This window comes from Cetorhinus maximus, chromosome 31 (assembly GCF_964194155.1).
Source record: "Cetorhinus maximus chromosome 31, sCetMax3.hap1.1, whole genome shotgun sequence".
NCBI classification, from domain to species: Eukaryota; Metazoa; Chordata; class Chondrichthyes; order Lamniformes; family Cetorhinidae; genus Cetorhinus; species Cetorhinus maximus.
The window spans coordinates 11,278,610-11,295,812 of NC_135909.1; the positions used below are offsets into that span (position 1 = coordinate 11,278,610).

At 44.6% G+C, this 17,203-nt stretch overlaps 1 long non-coding RNA gene and 2 other non-coding genes across 3 annotated transcripts in view; 1 reads left to right on the top strand and 2 right to left on the bottom strand.

Moving 5' to 3' along the window:
• Nucleotides 1–17,203, top strand: part of LOC144670421 (uncharacterized) — a 918,626-nt gene that overhangs the window by 177,041 nt on the left and 724,382 nt on the right. The gene's annotated exons all lie outside the window — the stretch shown is intronic.
• On the bottom strand, nucleotides 2,199–2,280 carry trnas-gcu (transfer RNA serine (anticodon GCU)). Its single transcript has one exon. It is a non-coding gene; the product is annotated as a tRNA-Ser (tRNA).
• On the bottom strand, nucleotides 10,121–10,210 carry trnaa-ugc (transfer RNA alanine (anticodon UGC)). Its single transcript is given in 2 exon segments — nucleotides 10,121–10,156; nucleotides 10,175–10,210. It is a non-coding gene; the product is annotated as a tRNA-Ala (tRNA).

A 17,203-nucleotide genomic window follows, 5' to 3' on the forward strand; every position in this document is an offset into this window, starting at 1 on the left:
CAGGTCGCAACATTGGTTGAAATGTTCAATTGACTTTCCAAAATGGTCAATTATAAACCTTCACCTCTGTTCCCGAAAATAAAAGAGATTTTAAAGTGGATTATTTCGATGAACAATAAACTTGTTTGTTTATTATAAGAAAAGGTATTTTCGAATAGAAAAGTAAAGCTTATGAACATAGAGTATGGATCTGAAATTATGCGAATTAATCTTTCGAGATAAAAAGTCACATACATACACACACACACATACACACACACACATACACACACACACACACATACACACACGCACACATACACACACACACATACACACACACACACACATACACACACACACATGCACACACGCACACATACACACACACACACATACACACACACACACATACACACACACACACACACACATACACACACACATACACACATACACACACATACACACACGTACACACACACACACACATACACACACACACACATACACACACACACGCTCTCCCTCTCTCACAAACACACACACACTTACTTACACGCGCTCATAATAGAAAACCATGATATTAAAAAGAGAAATTGGGGAAATTAAAGCAAAATGATGAGGATCTTGAAAATCAAAAACAGAAACAGAAAATGCTGGAAATTATCAGCTGGACTAACAGCATCTGTGGGGAGAAATAAATACAGAGTCAATGTTTCGAGTCCTTATGACCCTTCTTTAGAAAGGGGGGAATTTTGCCAAACGTTAAAATCCAATGGATCAAGGCAAAGGTCAGGGTGTGCAGGCCTTGAGATGGGGTCAGGGTTCCACAGTCGCTCCCCAGCACTGATCCGTGACAACATCAAGCAGTTGGACCTTCTCTTCTCGAAGGAAAAAAAAGCCCACTTTTGAAAACACAGTTTTCCATGTATGTTTTCATTCAGAACCATGAAAACCATGTGACCTCCCTTTGTACACAGCCCAATTGGGTCAAAAATGTTCACAGCCTGATTTCAACATGGAGTTGAAGTTTTGTCTGAAAGAACATTCAGACTAGCAGAGCTGGGGGTGGCTGTGCGGCCGGGGTGTGGGGGGTTGGGGGGGCTACAGCTTTATATTTCTTGACCATATTTTAGCTGTGTAATAGAAGCTGCAGAAAGTCATCTTTTATTCGACTTAGCAAAGAAGCTCAGGGGGAATTAACGGTCAGGGAAGTTAGGCAGTGCTCACTTCAATAGCTGCTCATCACATGTCTAAGTGACAGTTTCTCAGGGCATTAAGTGTTGGGATGGGGTTACGTTTGACAGAAAGTGTTGACGTGGCATTTTCCTGGGACAAAACTGATAGCCAAGAATGTGCGGCAAATTAACAGAAAGTCCAAACATATCATCCACACAGTCAAGCTGGTGAAACGAAATGACTGGCGACCTGGCTGTCACCCTGATCACTCGGTTCTCGGACTCCTGCAATGTTCCGATGAAGCTCAAGGTTCGCTCGAGGAGCAGCGCCTCATCCTTCAATGAGGAACTTTACAGCCTTCCAGTGTGAACATTCAGCTCAACAATATCGCTCTGTAAAAACTGCCAACATTCTGATTCCCTTCTGTTCGCAGATGTGGGTTTGAGCCTCGGTTTCACTGAGATGTTCTGAATTGATCTTTTTCTTGACGTCACAAAGTGTTTTATTATTCAACACGTCTGTCCATTAGAGGGACTGAAGGAAGATTCAAGCAGCGAGATGCGCATTCAATCTTTTAAACATTATTTCAGGGGATGTGAGCGTCGCTCGCAAGGCCAGTCTTTGTTACACATCCCAAACTGTCCTTGAACTCAGTGGCTTTCTCAGCGGGCAGTTAGCAATCGAACAGGCCAGACCAGGGAAGACATCCGAGAACCATCACTGAGACTAGCGTTTAGTTGCAGGTTTTAATTATTGAGTTTAATTTCCATCAGCAACTATGGTGGGAAATGAACCCAAGTCCCCGGAATATTTCCACTGCTCCAATGTTTCTTCCTAGAGAGAGATGGAAATATCATGCCAAATGGACTTTAAGTCAGATCCCCATGTTATTGTGAAAAAAAGTATCGAATCCAAGATCTAACAACAAAAGTCGAAGCAAGCTGGTCTCATAACTTGGGTTGGAGAATCACATCAGTGATTCCAGGCAGAGCTTCTGCAAAATCACTGCAATAAGGCGGAAACAGTTGATAAAGTAACGACGAAGGTGGGATTCGAACCCACGCGTGCAAAGCACAATGGATTAGCAGTCCATCGCCTTAACCACTCGGCCACCTCGTCGCAAAATGCGGATTCTTAAACCCCCTTCTATACTTTTTGCATCCATGAACCGTTGAAATAAACGATCCTCTTTGGTACAGGCCCTGAATATTCGGCCAGATGTGTATAGATGGAAATGTATTTTATGTCAGTGAAATAAATGCCCATCACATCAGATCCGGGACTGTTGTAAACCGACTGATGTGAATCACTTCAAGACTTCACCCTAATATCCAACATGTTTCTACACAGTGTGAAAACCCACCGCGAAAAGACCGGAACTTACAAGCATTTGGTAGCAAAAAGAAACCCCTCCCAGCTCACTGCAAGCACCGGAACACAGCTAAAATGTGGGAAATTAAAATGAAACACTGGAGTTTCCAGCTCTGCTTGTCCTTTCAGTCAAGATTGAAACTGAGTGCAATCAGCCTCCCACGTGAATCCACAAATAGACAGTTCACTCATTTGATGCATTAGAATAAATTCAGAGTCTCATGGCACGGAGAAACGCTCTTTAAACTTGGCATTCATTTATATCACGTGTGTTGAAGTGATGCGTTCCCTGCAATGACTTCCCGGGTGTTCAAACCTGGTCCTGATTTCCGGAACTGCCACCACCTCGAGCGCGAAAGAAAATGCTGCATTAAGATGGGCTCGTCCGGGAATGGAACCCGGGACCTGTCGCATGTTAAATCAATTGAAGCCCCAAAGCGACCAACAAGCCACCGGCATAACAAAATACAGTCAAGGAATCCTTTCGTTTTCACACAAAGTGCATCAAACAAAAGCGAATTACAGTTCATACTGGAAATCTTTTCCAATGTTTTAGAAACCCCGGGGACGACTCCAACCAGTGGAGAGTTTCCCGCCTTATTTCCTTAGACTTCAGTTTTGCTGGAGTTTCTTGATGCCACATTAGGTCAAATGCTTCTTTGAACTCAAGTGCAGTCATTTCCACCTCACACGTCTTGAGTTCGGCTGTTTTCTTCATGTTTGGACCAAGGCTGCAATGAGTTCAGGAGCTGAGTGACCCTGGCAGAAAACAAACTGAGTTTCAGTGAGCGGATTATTGCTGAGTAAGGGTCACTTGATCGCAATCTCGACGACATTTTTCCTCACCTTAATAAACGAGAGAAGTCGGATGGGGCGGTTTTTTCCGGTTGGATCTTCCCTTTTTTTTGTGCACAAGACAGTCCTGAGCAATTTCCCACGTTGCCGGGAAGATGCCAGTCTTGTAGCTGCACTGGAACAACTTGGCGAGGGGCGAGGCTATTTCTGGAGCACAGGTTTTCAGTACTGCTGCAGGAATGGTGTCAGGGCCCAAAGCCTTTGCAGTTACCCGTGCCTTCAGCCATTTCTGGATTTCACTTGGAGTGAGTGGAGCTGGCTGAAGACTGACATCTGTGATGCTTTTCCCCAGCTTTTTGTCGAAAAGCAGAACTGAGGGAATCACATACGTGGCTCTATGAAACTCATCAGCTAAACAGTGAAAGGCGACAGTGTTTATCACAAGCGGGTTCCATTCATTCAGACACAGATTTGGGGCAAAAGTAGCCATAACCATGTGCGATACACAGTTTTCTGATCTGCAGCTGGATGTGCTCCCGCTGTGACGCTTACATTCCCGTGAGTTGAGAAGGTATAGGCGCTATCTGGTTGAGGTAATTGAAATGATTAATAGGTTTTAATGCGGAGAAACCATTTCCTCTGCTGGGGGAATACAGAACAAAGGATATAACCTTAAAATTAGGTTTAAGCAGCTATTTAACAGTGACGTCAGGAAACTATTCATTCAAAGGATGAAGAAGGCTGTTTGTCAGACATCCCTGTGTAGCGATTGGCCGAAGATTGGCAATGAACTGATGTTTCGTTCGGCTTTGCAAAGTAAAAATCGAAATTTGGAGGGAGCTGAAAAGAGGTGATGGCTGTCCTTTGTCATTATGCGATCATGTTCTCTAATATAAGCGGATGGCTGTCGGTGACTGTAAAACTCGTATCCTTACGTCCCTGCTTCAATTCTGGCTCGAAAAACAGAACTTGCGTCAGCCGAAATAGCTCAGTTGGGAGAGCATTAGACTGAAGATCTAAAGGTCCCGGGTTTCGGCAACGAGCGGCTAGTATACTCGCCTGAGCGTCTCCTGCGAGTGATGGTGCCAATTGTTTTTGGGAGACTCAGTCCCATTTCTGAGGGGAGGGGACACTTGTCCTCCTCCCTTGCACCTGTGCAGCTCTGTGCTCGCAGGTCCATGTTATTGGAATAAAGATCTGTTTATCTTTTCTTTAAAAACATGTGAACAAGCGCTGGTCAACTCAGCTCCAGCAACTATGCTAACAACTATGCAACTCTCATCTGTTCCGAGCTCCTGATTCCTCGATCAGTCATTGTGAATGCAAATCCTGAAAAATCCGTCTGTTGATCAATTTCAATGGTGCTTTTGTCAACATTAACCAGGGGAGAGGAATTGGAATCCAAATCATCCATTGTTTCCATCCCGTTTATTATTCTTTCTTCCTGTCTGTATCTCTCAGTGATAAAATTGGGAAGTGAGCTCGCTTCAGTCATGTGGCGGACGGACCCAATGAGTATTACAAATATTTACCCTTTCCTTTTAAATTCATATCAGAATTTCTCATTGAAACACAGGAAATGCTGCTTAACCTGCTCCAAAGATACTTTCATGACTCACTGAAACAAAATAATCTGACCCTTCAGTAAGCTCTTTGTGTGTAGCAGTTTCTGGTGGTGTTCCTCAGTCAGGAATATTGGAACCGGATCCAAGTTTTCTGCATGTTTAGTGGGAAGCCCAATATGTCATCTGCTTTGCAGAAGGAATCGACAGTGACCTGGAGCTAAGTTTCTGAGTTACGAGAGGGATGGGAGGAGTGCGCCGTTGGTCTAGTCCCACTACTCCACAGGACACAACATTAGTTTAAATGTTCAATTCACTTACTAAAATGGCCAATTATTTACCTTCACCACTGTTACCTGCAATAAAAGAGACTTTATCGTGGATTCTTTAGAAAAGCAACAAATTGATCAGTTTATTGTTAAAAAAAAAGCTCTTCCCGAATAGAAAAGTAAAGCAGTATGGAATATGAAATTATACGAATTAATCTTTCGAGATACCTTAAATCACACACACACACACACACACGCTCTCTCTCACAAACAAACACACACTCACACGCTCTCTCTCACAAACAAAAACACACACACACGCTCTCTCTCACAAACACACACACACACATATAGACATAATGGAAAACCATGACATAAAAATAGAAAAGTAGGAAATTAAAGCAAAATACTGCTGATGCTGGAAATCTGAAACAAAAACAGAAAATGCTGGAATGATTCAGCAGGTCTAACAGCATCTGTGGGGTGAAAAAAAACAGAGTCAACGTTTCGAGTCATTATGACTCTTTTTCAGAAAAGGGGGAATTTTGCCAAACGTTAAACGTCAATAGATCAAGGCAAAGGGCAGAGTGAGCAGTCCCTGAGATGGGGTCAGTGTTCTACAGTCGCTTCCCCAGCACTGATCGGTGACAACATCAATGATTCTGGCACTGCTTTTCAGGCGGTATCATGGAATAATCGAGCGTGCTGTATTCCAGCGTGTAGATCATCTCAGGAGCAGTTAAGATTAACTTCCGGCTGTGGACTGGCTCTGGAGTGCAAAAGGCTACTGTCTTCCTGCCCAAGCAGTTGGTCCTTCTCTTCTCAAAGTAAAATCAAGCCCACTTTTTAAACCTCAGTCTTCCAGGCATGTTTTTTGTCAGAGCCATAAAAACCATGTGACCCACTTTGTACACAGCCCAATCGGGTCAAAATGATCACAGCCTGATTTCAACATGGAGTTGTAATCTTGTTTGAAAACATATTCAGTCTGAAAGAACTGGGGATGGCGTTGGGGCGGGGTGGGGAGGGGGTTGCGGGGGGAGTGGGGGACGGGGCAGGTGGTGGTTGGGGGGATGCTGTGAGGGGAGAGGCGTGTTGTGGGGGCGGATGTTGGTGGGCGCGGCGGGAGGGTTACATCTTGACATTATTGACCATATTTTTGCTGTATTATAGGAGTTGCAGAAAGTCACTTTAAATTCGTAATTTTAGTATATTTAGTAAAGCAGCTCAGGGGGAATTAACGGTCAGGGAAGTTAGGCAGCGCTCGCTTCAATTACTGGTCATCACATGTCTAAGAGGCAGTTTCTCAGGGCAGTCAGGGTTGGGATGGGGTTACTTTTGACAGAAAGTGTTGAAGTGGCTTTTTCCGGCGACAGAACTGATAGCCAAGAATGTGCGGTAAATTAACAGAAAGTCCAAACATATCATCCACACAGTCAAGCTGGTGAAACGAAATGACTGGCGACCTGGCTCTCACCCCGATCACTCGGTTCTCGGACTCCTGCAATGTTCCGATGAAGCTCAAGGTTCTCTCGAGGAGCAGCGGCTCATCCTTCAATGAGGAACTTTACAGCCTTCCAGTGTGAACATTCAGCTCAACAATATCGCTCTGTAAAAACTGCCAACATTCTGATTTCCTTCTGTTCGCAGATGTGGGTTTGAGCTTCGGCAGTTGTTCATCAATCCGCGATTTAAAACCTCCACCAGTTACATATTTTTTTCTCTTTATTGTTCCACATACGGAGCCGAGGGCCCTCATTCTGTGCTGTTTAACTCTCGGAGCTGATGTTTCCCTCTCTCTGGCGATGCAGCACAAACTCTGTTGTGATTTTATCTCTCCCGATTTCCAAGATTTTCCAGGACATCGTTTTTGCTTTTTTCCCGCTTCCCTTTCATTGGCTTAACCCCTATCACAAAATATTTACCTCTCCAGTTCAGGTGAAAAGTCACTTTCCTACAACACGAACTCTGTTTCACCGCCCATGTGTAATTCTTACATTTCCTGTGTTACTCTCGCGGTGTGAAAGGATAGTTGACTGGCTTTGGATGTGAATGGAACTAGATGCCCGCTTCGTCAGGGCAAGCGGTTACCAGGAGGGCAGAGGAAACGTTTCAGGGACTCCCTCAAAGCCTCCCTGATAAAATGCAACATTCCCACCGATTTGTGGGAATCTCTTGCTCGAAACGCCCAAACTGGAGAAGAAACATCCGCGAAGGTGCCAACTATTTGGAACGTCTCCGACAGGCCCAGGTGGAGGCCAAGCGCAAACAACGGAAGGAGCGGAGCAAAATCCGAGCATCCCACCCACCCGCCTCCTCAAACACTACCTGCCCCAACCTGTGGCAGAGTGTGCGGAGCCAACATTGGACTGTTTAGGCTCCTCAGAACCCGCAACGTCGGCGTGAAAAAAAAGCCATTCTCAGTGACGAGTTACTGCCTAAGAAGAAGAAGATGAAGAGGCTGTGGGATGGGTATGATTCTCGCTTAGCGATTCTTATTGAGATATTCTGCGAGAGGTGTCGTATTCAAATCTCGGACGAGACCCCAAGTGTTAGCAACTATCGCCCTAAGTCACTGATGGGACTTATTTAGGAGAATGAATATGTTTTTGTTCTGGAGAAGGTGGGATTTTTTTATTTCAGGAAATTAGCAGCGATTGAGTGAAGGTCAACGGCCAAGATTTAGAGAGGACAAAAAAATTGCAGGGACATTTTGAGGAGAGGTGCGGACAATAGGAACTGACTTCATGATCCAAAATCAATCTGAGATCCCGAGGCGAAGGGTCTGGGAATCAGTGGATCATTCAAAAATCCAAGAGACATAAATGCAGCACAGTTTTTATGGACAAGGCATTATCTGGCTGGAAGGAATGGTAGCCTGGCCCGAATGGATCAGGTGTCTGACTTCAATGTACATTATGATGTAATCAGAAGATAGCAGTTTCGTGTCCTGTCCCGTTGCTTCATACAGAAATATGGTGGAACGTCCAATAAACCAGGTTCCCACTCGTCAGCTGCAAGTTCTGCTTTTTCTTCCAAACAATGCGGAGCACTTTCTCAGAATCTATTTCCTTGTTACTTTGTGCATTCATCCCTCACTCATCTTTGGATTGTGTTTCGTTACTAAGAAATCCACAATGTCTGACTAATGTCGATAAAATATTGATATTTCCAATGGAACAAAAGGCTTTGAATCAATCAGTTTAATAAAATACTGCGGAGGGAATTCCAATTTCCTCATCAAGCGGCTGAATGATTCGCTGAATGTTCAGTTGTTGTTTCCAGGGATGAAAGATGATGTCACTGGTCTCGGAATCCAGAAGCCCAGGCTCATCTCTAGGGGCAAGTGTTCAAATCCCACCGTGGCAGCTCGTGGAATTTAAATTCAATCATTTCATGATTCTTGAATTGAAAGCTGGTCTCTGTAATGACGGCCATGAAACTATCGTCGATTGTTGTAAAAAAACCATCTAGTTCATCAATGCACTTAAGAGGAAACATTCTGCCTTCCTGACCTGGTCTGGTTTACATGTGACTCCATGCACATGGGAATATGGTTGACTCTTATCTGCCCTCGGAAATTACTGAGCAAGCCATCCAGTTCGAGGGAGATTAGGGAAGGGCAGGAAGTTCTGGCCGTGCAATTGACGCCCACAGCCCACAGAAGATGAATAAATAACAAAAAAATGCGATGCGTGGTATACAAGGACGAAAGGATTGACAGTTTGGATCTTTATTCTCTTGTAATAACGAGGCTGAGGGGTGGCCTAACGCTTGTATTTCAAAAAGTGAAAACAATATTTCATGGGATGTGAGCGTCGCTCGCAAGGCCAGTCTTTGTTACACATCCCAAATTGTACTTGAACTCCGTGGATTTCTCAGCGGGCAGTTAGGAATCAAACTCATATGTAGGCCAGGCCAGGGAAGACATCAGTGAACCATCACTGAGATTAGCGTTTAATTGCAGATTTTTATTATTGAGTTTAATTTCCACCAGGAGCCATGATGGGAAATGAACCCAAGTCCCCGGATATTTCCACTGCTCCACTAACTCCCCTTAGAGAGAGATATCAAGTCGAATGGACTCGATATCGGATCCCCAAGTTATTGTTAACAATAAAATCACAACCATGAGCTTAGAAGAAAACTCTATGCAATCTGGCCTCAGAACTTGGGTTGGAGGATCACATCAGTGATTCCAGGCAGACCTTCTGCAAAATCCCCGCACCAAGGCAGAAACATTTGATGAAACAACGACCAAGGTGGGATTCGAACCCTCACGTGCAAAAAACAATGGCTTTATATTTCATCACCTTAACCTCTCGGCCAGCTCGGCACAAACTAAACCCCCTTCTATACTTTTTGCATTCATGAACTGTTGAAATAAATGATCCTCTTCGGTACAGGCCCTGAATATTCGGCCAGATGTGTAAAGATGGAAATGTAGTTTCTTCCATTAACATAAATGCCCATCACATCAAATCAGGGACTGTTGCAAACCAACTGATGTGAATCACTTCAACACTTCAACCTGATATCCAACATGTTTCTACACAGTGTGAAAATCCAGCGCTGGAAGACCGGAACTTACAAGCATTTGGTTGCAAAAGGAAACCCCTCCCAGCTCATTGCAAGCACCGGAACACATTAAAATGTGGTAAATTGTAATGAAACTTTGGGGTTCCCAGCTCTGCTTGTCCTTTCAGTCAAGATTGTAGCCGAGTGCAATCAGCCTCCTACCTGAATCCACACGGAGGGAGTTGCCTTATTTGACACATAGGGATAAATTCAGAGTCTCATGGCACGGAGAAACGTTCTTTAATCTTGACATTCATTTTCATCACGCGTGTTTTTAGTGATGCATTTTCTGCAATGAGTTCCCGGGTGTTCAAACCTGGTCCTGATTTCAGGAACTGCCACCACCTCGAGCGCAAAAAAAATTACTGCATTAAGATGCCCGATGGGCTCGTCCGGGAATTGAACCCGGGACCTCTCGCACATTCATAAAATGAAACTCGCAATGCGAGAATCATGCCACTAGACCAACGAGCCACCTGTACTACAACTTGCAGTCAAAGGATCTTTTTCTTGTCACCCATAGTGTATCAAACAAAAGTGAATTACTGTTCCTGCTGGAAATCTTTTGGAATGTTTTAGAAACCCCGGGGACGACTCCAACCAGTGGAGAGTTTCCCTCCTCATTTCCATGAACTTTCAGTTTTGCTGGGATTCCTTGATGCCCGCACTAGGTCAAATGCTTCCCCGAACATAAGTGAACACTTGAACCTCATGGCTTGAGTTCAGCTGTTTCTCCATGTTTGGACCAAGGCTGCAAAGAGGTCAGAATGTGATTTAAAAGATGCCATACATGGGTTGGTTGTGTGTTCAGAAAATTGTCAAATGGAATTCAATCCCTGAAAGTTTACACTTGAACCTCATGGCTTGAGTTCAGCTGTTTCTCCATGTTTGGACCAAGGCTGCAAAGAGGTCAGAATGTGATTTAAAAGATGCCATACATGGGTTGGTTGTGTGTTCAGAAAATTGTCAAATGGAATTCAATCCCTGAAAGTTTGGGGTAATGCATTTGGGGAGGGCAGACAAAGAAAGGGAACACTCAATAAATGGGAAGATATTGAGACAGGTTGTGGAAGGGAGACACTTTGGAGTGCATGTCCACATTTCCCTGAAGGTGGCAAGACAAGGGGACAAGGTGGTAACGGAATGTTTTCCTTTATTGAACGAAGTATTGAATACAAAAACAGGGATATAATGCTGGAAATCTATAAAACGCTGGTTAGGCCACGGTTGGAATTTTGTGCACAGTTCTGGTCATCACATTACAGGAAGGACACAAATGCTCTGGAGGGAGTGCAGAGAATATTTAAAAGAATGCTACAAGGGCTTGAAAATTGCAGCTGCGAGGAAAGGTTCGATATTCAAGGGTTGTTTTCCTTAGGACAGAGGAGGTTGAGGGGTGACCTAATTGAGGTGCAAGAAGATTATGAGCGACCTAGGGCTGGGCATCAGGACCAGTTGAGTTTCTCTGGCAGAGAAACACCAGAGACACAAAGGGCCGAATGGGCTTTCTCTGTGGTGTAACTATTCTAAGATTCCATGTGCATAAGTGCCGGATTCATTCTGTATCGCACTGTCCCTGGTAAAGGATTTGAGTGTCTGATTCCTGATGTATTTGTCAGCCTCTGGGGATGTGTCATTCATTCTGCATTGCTCTCTCAGGAAAACTATGTGAGTGCAGGATTCATTATGTATTGGTCAGTCTCTGGAGATGTGTGTGATTGTATGATTCACTCTGCATTGCTCTGTCTCTGGTACACTATGTGAGTGTGGGATTCATTATGTATTGGTCAGTCTCTGGGGATGTGTGTGAGTGTAAGATTCACTCTGCATTGCTCTGTCTCTGGTGCGCTATGTGAGTGTGGGATTCAATATGTATCCGTGAGTCTCTGAGGTACTTTGAAAATCAGTATTCATTCTACCAAGAATATACTTCATTGGGCCATTTGGACACATTGGTACATTATTGCTACCATCTTCAACCCAGTTTACTTTATGTAATATTACATGTTTATCCATGAAATCTATTCCCTCTCCTATGCTTATCTTGCTTTCCCTGAAATACAGCTGTGCTAATCGTCTTGACTGCTCAACATCACAGCCAGTTCCAAATTCAACCGACTCAGTGGGAAAACAAGGTAATATCGAATTCTCTTTGAATTGATTGTTGACACCTCTATGTCCACCCTATCACATCCCATCACTAATTCCTCATATTGAGCTGTTTCTGCAACACACACAGTTAATGTCATTGTATCAAAATCCTGGAACTCCCTCCCTCACAGCACTGTGGGTCTAACTACACCACAGAGACTGCAGCGGTCCAAGAAGGCAGCTCACCACCACCTTCTCAAGGTCACTTAGGAATGGACAATAAATGCTGGCCGAGCCAGCGAATCTCATATCCATTGAATTAATTAAAAAAAGTTCCGCTCTGTTGCACTTCTCAGCTCTGGCCAGTAGATGTCAGCACACTCAGAGAGCGACAGAACAGACAAGAAGCGTTCACATTTTATTGGACGGCGAAGGGAGGTATTTGGTTCAATGCAGATCTGTCAATGGCACTCTGTACCTGTGGTATTGTAACGTAAGTGTGGGAATCATATGTTTCTTTCATCACTTGGTTCTGTTTGTGTGCATGAGATTCATTCTGTATCTGTCAGTGGGATTAATTTTACATCTGTCAACCTTTGGTATTATAAAACATTGTGAGATTCAATTGCAGTTTTCCCAATCATCGGTATTGTATGTGAAAGTAGAATTTACAGTGTGTGTGTTAGTATGTGGTCTTCCATTTGTATCCATCAGCATCTGTTACTCTGTGTGATGCTTGGACTCTTTCTAAATCTCTCAGTGGTACAATTGGTGTGTCATATTTCTTTAGTATCACTCAGATTCAGCTATTGTGAGTGAGTGCAGTGACCAGCCTGTATCTTTCAGCATCTGGCACTGAAAATGTGCTTGAGAATTATTCTCTGCTTCTGTGTGAGTGTGGGATTCATTATATAACTTTCAGTCTCTGGGACTAATTATAAGTTTGGATTCATTCCACATACATTATCAGCAGAACAACAAGCCACTGATATGGTAGGTTTAAAGCAAACAATGTGTGTAAGCTTTGGCTGAGTATTAAATCTCTGGAGGAAACACCACGTTTATTCTGGTTTCGTCAATTATTTGCCTGTTGGAAAAAAGTATATTTTAGGACTCAATACAGGTGGAGTGGAAGATACCGATTCCAACAATTTAACCTCTATAAATAATCATTGTGAATGGTTTGAGAGACTTTAGACAGGCTCTAGCACTGATTGGTCAGTCCATTCTCAATCCTAATCTTCAACCAATCGGATAGCCAGGTAACAGGAATTGGAAGTGCCGATTGGCTTATATTTTCAAATTCGAAAAGCCCGCCAATTTGAGGGGGGGGGGGGGGGGGGGGGAAAGATTATAGCCGAACGGCTTAATTTCCAGGCAACAATTTTAATCTCACGCTTTAGGAGCTGTGTTATTGCATTCTGCGTCACAGAATCCTGGCGCTATTTTAGGAACAGATTAAATTTGTCAATCTCTTATCTGTAACCGGCGGTAACAAAGCAGCGATTTAAAACAGAGCCAATCTCAGCTCACTGGAAACGCAATAACATAGGTTACCAACCGACTCCTTCATACAGGTTTCATCGGGACAGAGAGAAACGGCTGATTTCTGATCCTGTCCCCTTAAAGCGGCCGGAAATGTTCCAATCGGAAGAGCGGAGCGCTCCAGCAGCCACACGCTCAGCATTGCTGCCCTTTCTCAGGAGCCTGTGAACACGGCCCGCGGGGAGCTGCAGCCCAGCCCGGGAGGAGCGAGACTTGGCTTTGGCTTTGTCCTGGGCTCTACCGCCGGTCTTTCTACAATCTTACACACACTTACACCACGAATGAAGAATTGCTCTCGCACTCACCCTTTCCCTATCTTCTGGGGAATGTAGTCGGCCACTTCTGAAAGCCCGGTCATGAGCTTGTGTGATACACAGCGCGAAATGATCTGATCAGGGTAACCATTACCCTGCAGGATGCCTTTGATGAGCCCGATTTCAGCATCAAGCTTGCACGGTGAGCAAATGGCTCGGGCCCGATTCACAAAGTTGCTGATAAGACCAATCTTACAGAGCGTGGAACTGTAAGAATCCCAACGCGTATTTTAACTAATGTAGATAATTGTGGTCTGACCACGGATAAGGCGGAAAATAAATCACTCCTGCGATGGCTGAGAATCGACCCGGGTCAACTGCTTGGAAGGCAGCTATGCTCACCACTATACCACCATCGCACACTTCTTCAAATTACAGTCAGCATTTATAGTACCGCGAAACACACCATATCTTTGGCATCTTTTGTCTGATTGATAAACTGTTTTGCAATAATTCTCACCATGTTTATGTTGTTTCACACACATTTAAAATGTCCCCAAAGAAGTTACCTCTTTGCACGTCTCATGTGCAGCCAGCAGACGGCACCAGTCCACATATATTCTCTCCGGCTGTTTCTGTGGACACATCGAGACAGGAAAAGATCTGTTGCTGCCCGGGGAACGGGCCATGAAACAGACAAAGATAGTGACAAACTACAACGGCTCCATGTAGACATCCACAAAGATCAGAACAATAAAAAATGCAACTTATCCTGGAAGGGATGATGAAGTTCTCTCTGAAATAACTACACCAACACTTCCCTTAAAATAATTGATTTGCTGTCACTAATTCAATACCAACCGTTTAAATTTCAGCCGTTATTCATTTCCAGTTCTTGGACAGACACTTTCACTGACCGGTTCAATCTTTGCAAAACTTTTCGAATTCCCGCTCAATAAACTAAATTACAGGCCCGTGATCCGATTTTATCTTGTTCTTAGTCCCATTAAATTGTGATACCTGCAAACTAACTGGTTTAGAGGCTGGTGTGTTTGTGACCTTCGTTCTCCTTCTCTGCCTGATCCTCACACCTCTTGACTGCCTTGTCGATTACAAATCTCTCCAACTCAACCTTGGCCAAACCCCGCGTCACAACTCAAACCCAAACATATTATATTCTCCAATTCAGCTGGAAGAGGGGTTAGTAAAATTCTCAATGCTTCTGGGAGGGGAGTTGTGTGTTAACGGAATAGAAGATGTCCGAGAAATGGAAGCAGACTGTTTGTCTGTTTGTAGAAGTGACTGGAATGAGGCGGGGATATTGCTGACAGGTCTGGATTTAAAAGATCCCGGTTTCTAACTATAGATAAACAAGATGTTCCATTGAGTAAGATTTGTTTCGAGCGCCCTGTTCACTAATGGTGCCCAGAATTCGAAAACAAATCAGTTCGAACAGGCAGGAGGCGGAGCTAGATGATCACAGACTCTGTTCTGTCTGTCACTCAGTCTCCTCCCCGCCCCGCCTCTCACTCTCTGTCCCGTTCTCAGTCAGGTCCGGGCGTGCTATTTAAAAGAGGAACGTGAAGCAGCTCGTCTCTCATATTCTGCAGCGATCTGAGTGAAGAATCATCATGTCTGGAAGAGCGAAAGGAGGCAAAGGACTGGGTAAAGGCGGAGCAAAGCGGCACCGCAAAGTGCTTCGTGATAATATCCAGGGCATCACCAAACCAGCAATCCGCCGCCTGGCTCGCCTTGGCCGTGTCAAGCGGCTCTCGGGTTTGATCTATGAGGAGACTCGCGGGGTGCTGAAGGTTTTCCTGGAGAATGTGATCAGGGATGCGGTCACCTACACTGAACAGGCCAAGCGTAAGACGGTCACTGCCATGGATATGGTGTACGCTCTGAAACGCCAGGGCCGCACTCTCTATGGTTTCGGCGGCTGAACAACTCGACCCTTTCTACCAAACAAACAACAAAGGTTCTTTTAAGAGCCACCCAAAACGTCACATTAAGAGCACTGACCTGGGAACGGGAGCGAGAAATCTCAAACTGTAACTGAATGAAAAGCAACTTTAGCATCATTTCGTTCTCTTTCTGTCACTAGTTCATTTATTAAGGTTGTTGATGTTTTAAGTGGGGAGTGGAGCGGTGTATTACCTCCCCAGACCCCACTCTCCCACTTCAATATATTGGAAGGACGACTCACTCCATTTTCTCTTCAATATCTATTTAACCGTGACATGAATCAAACCCATACAGTTCATGATGTTTATGTGGGAGACCCGGAACTGTCGGTAGTCATGGTGATTTCGCCCATCAGTAGGACCTTTCTACCCGCCTGTTATAAACAGATCAGGTAAAGATTCCGAATTGAAACCGAGTTGAAAGGCATGTAGAGCCAAAATGAGACTTTTCTCAGGTTTTATACTAGCGTCTTTTGCAGCGAAGCTAGTATTTTTTAATGAAAATGCTGGAAAATTTCTCCAGGTCTGGCAGCACCTCTGTGGAGAGAGGGAATTATCTCTTGGAATGGGCATGACGCTTCTTCAGAGCCAGAATGAAATGAGTTCACACAGTGAGCAGCCCTTTCACAGACTCAGTGAGAGGCTCTGAAAAGAGCCTTTGGGTTAGTAGATTAAAGAATGGCCACTTCACTTGGTCTTCGAGCCCGCAGGGGCGCTGGTTTTCTTGGGCAGCAGCACGGCCTGGATATGAGGCAGCACCCCGCCCTGAGCGATGGTCACCCCTCCCAGCAGCTTGTTGAGCTCCTCGTCGATGCGGACGGCCAGCTGCAGGTGTTTGGGGTTAATGCGGGTCTTCTTGTTGTCCCGGGCAGCATTACCGGCCAGATCGAGGATTTCAGCCGTTAGATACTCGAGCACAGCAGCCAGATAAACCGGTGCTCCGGCACCCACACGCTCAGCATAGTTGCCCTTTCTCAGGAGCCTGTGAACACTGCCCACCGGGAACTGCAGTCCAGCCCGGGAGGATCGAGACTTGGCCTTGGTGCGAGCTTTACCGCCGGTCTTTCCTCTTCCAGATATTTCACAATTTCACAAACACTTTCACAGGACTGAATCAATTGTTGGGCAGCAAGTGTCTAAGTGTCTGTATCATAGGGACAGGAAGTGTTGCAGCGCCTGTTACCATGAACAGAAAGTGTCGGAGTGACATTATTTTCAGTTTGCAGTCATCTTGTAGCTGCAGAAATAAATTGATTTCAGCATGATGGGAGGATTGCTGATTCGGTTCTTATTTATCATCAAAGAAAACTGAGTTCGATTACAGTGAATTTATATCTCCCCGTCTACAGTAATATTTCAAGCAGCAAGTTCCCGATGAAAAGAAATACCCACCATTCTCCCTTTTGTCTAAAATATTTGGTGAATAGAAATCTATCAAAGTGAGATTTAAAATTGCAGTGTTGTTTCCGGAAGGGAGCTCTGATATTCTCATCCCCGTTTGTCGATAGAGATGGTTTCGAATTTCATCTCCGGAAAGCTCTGAATGTTTTACTGCCCCCAGTGCCGCCAGCTCCTACCCCCCACCCAACCTCTCCCATCCTCTAAACCCTACC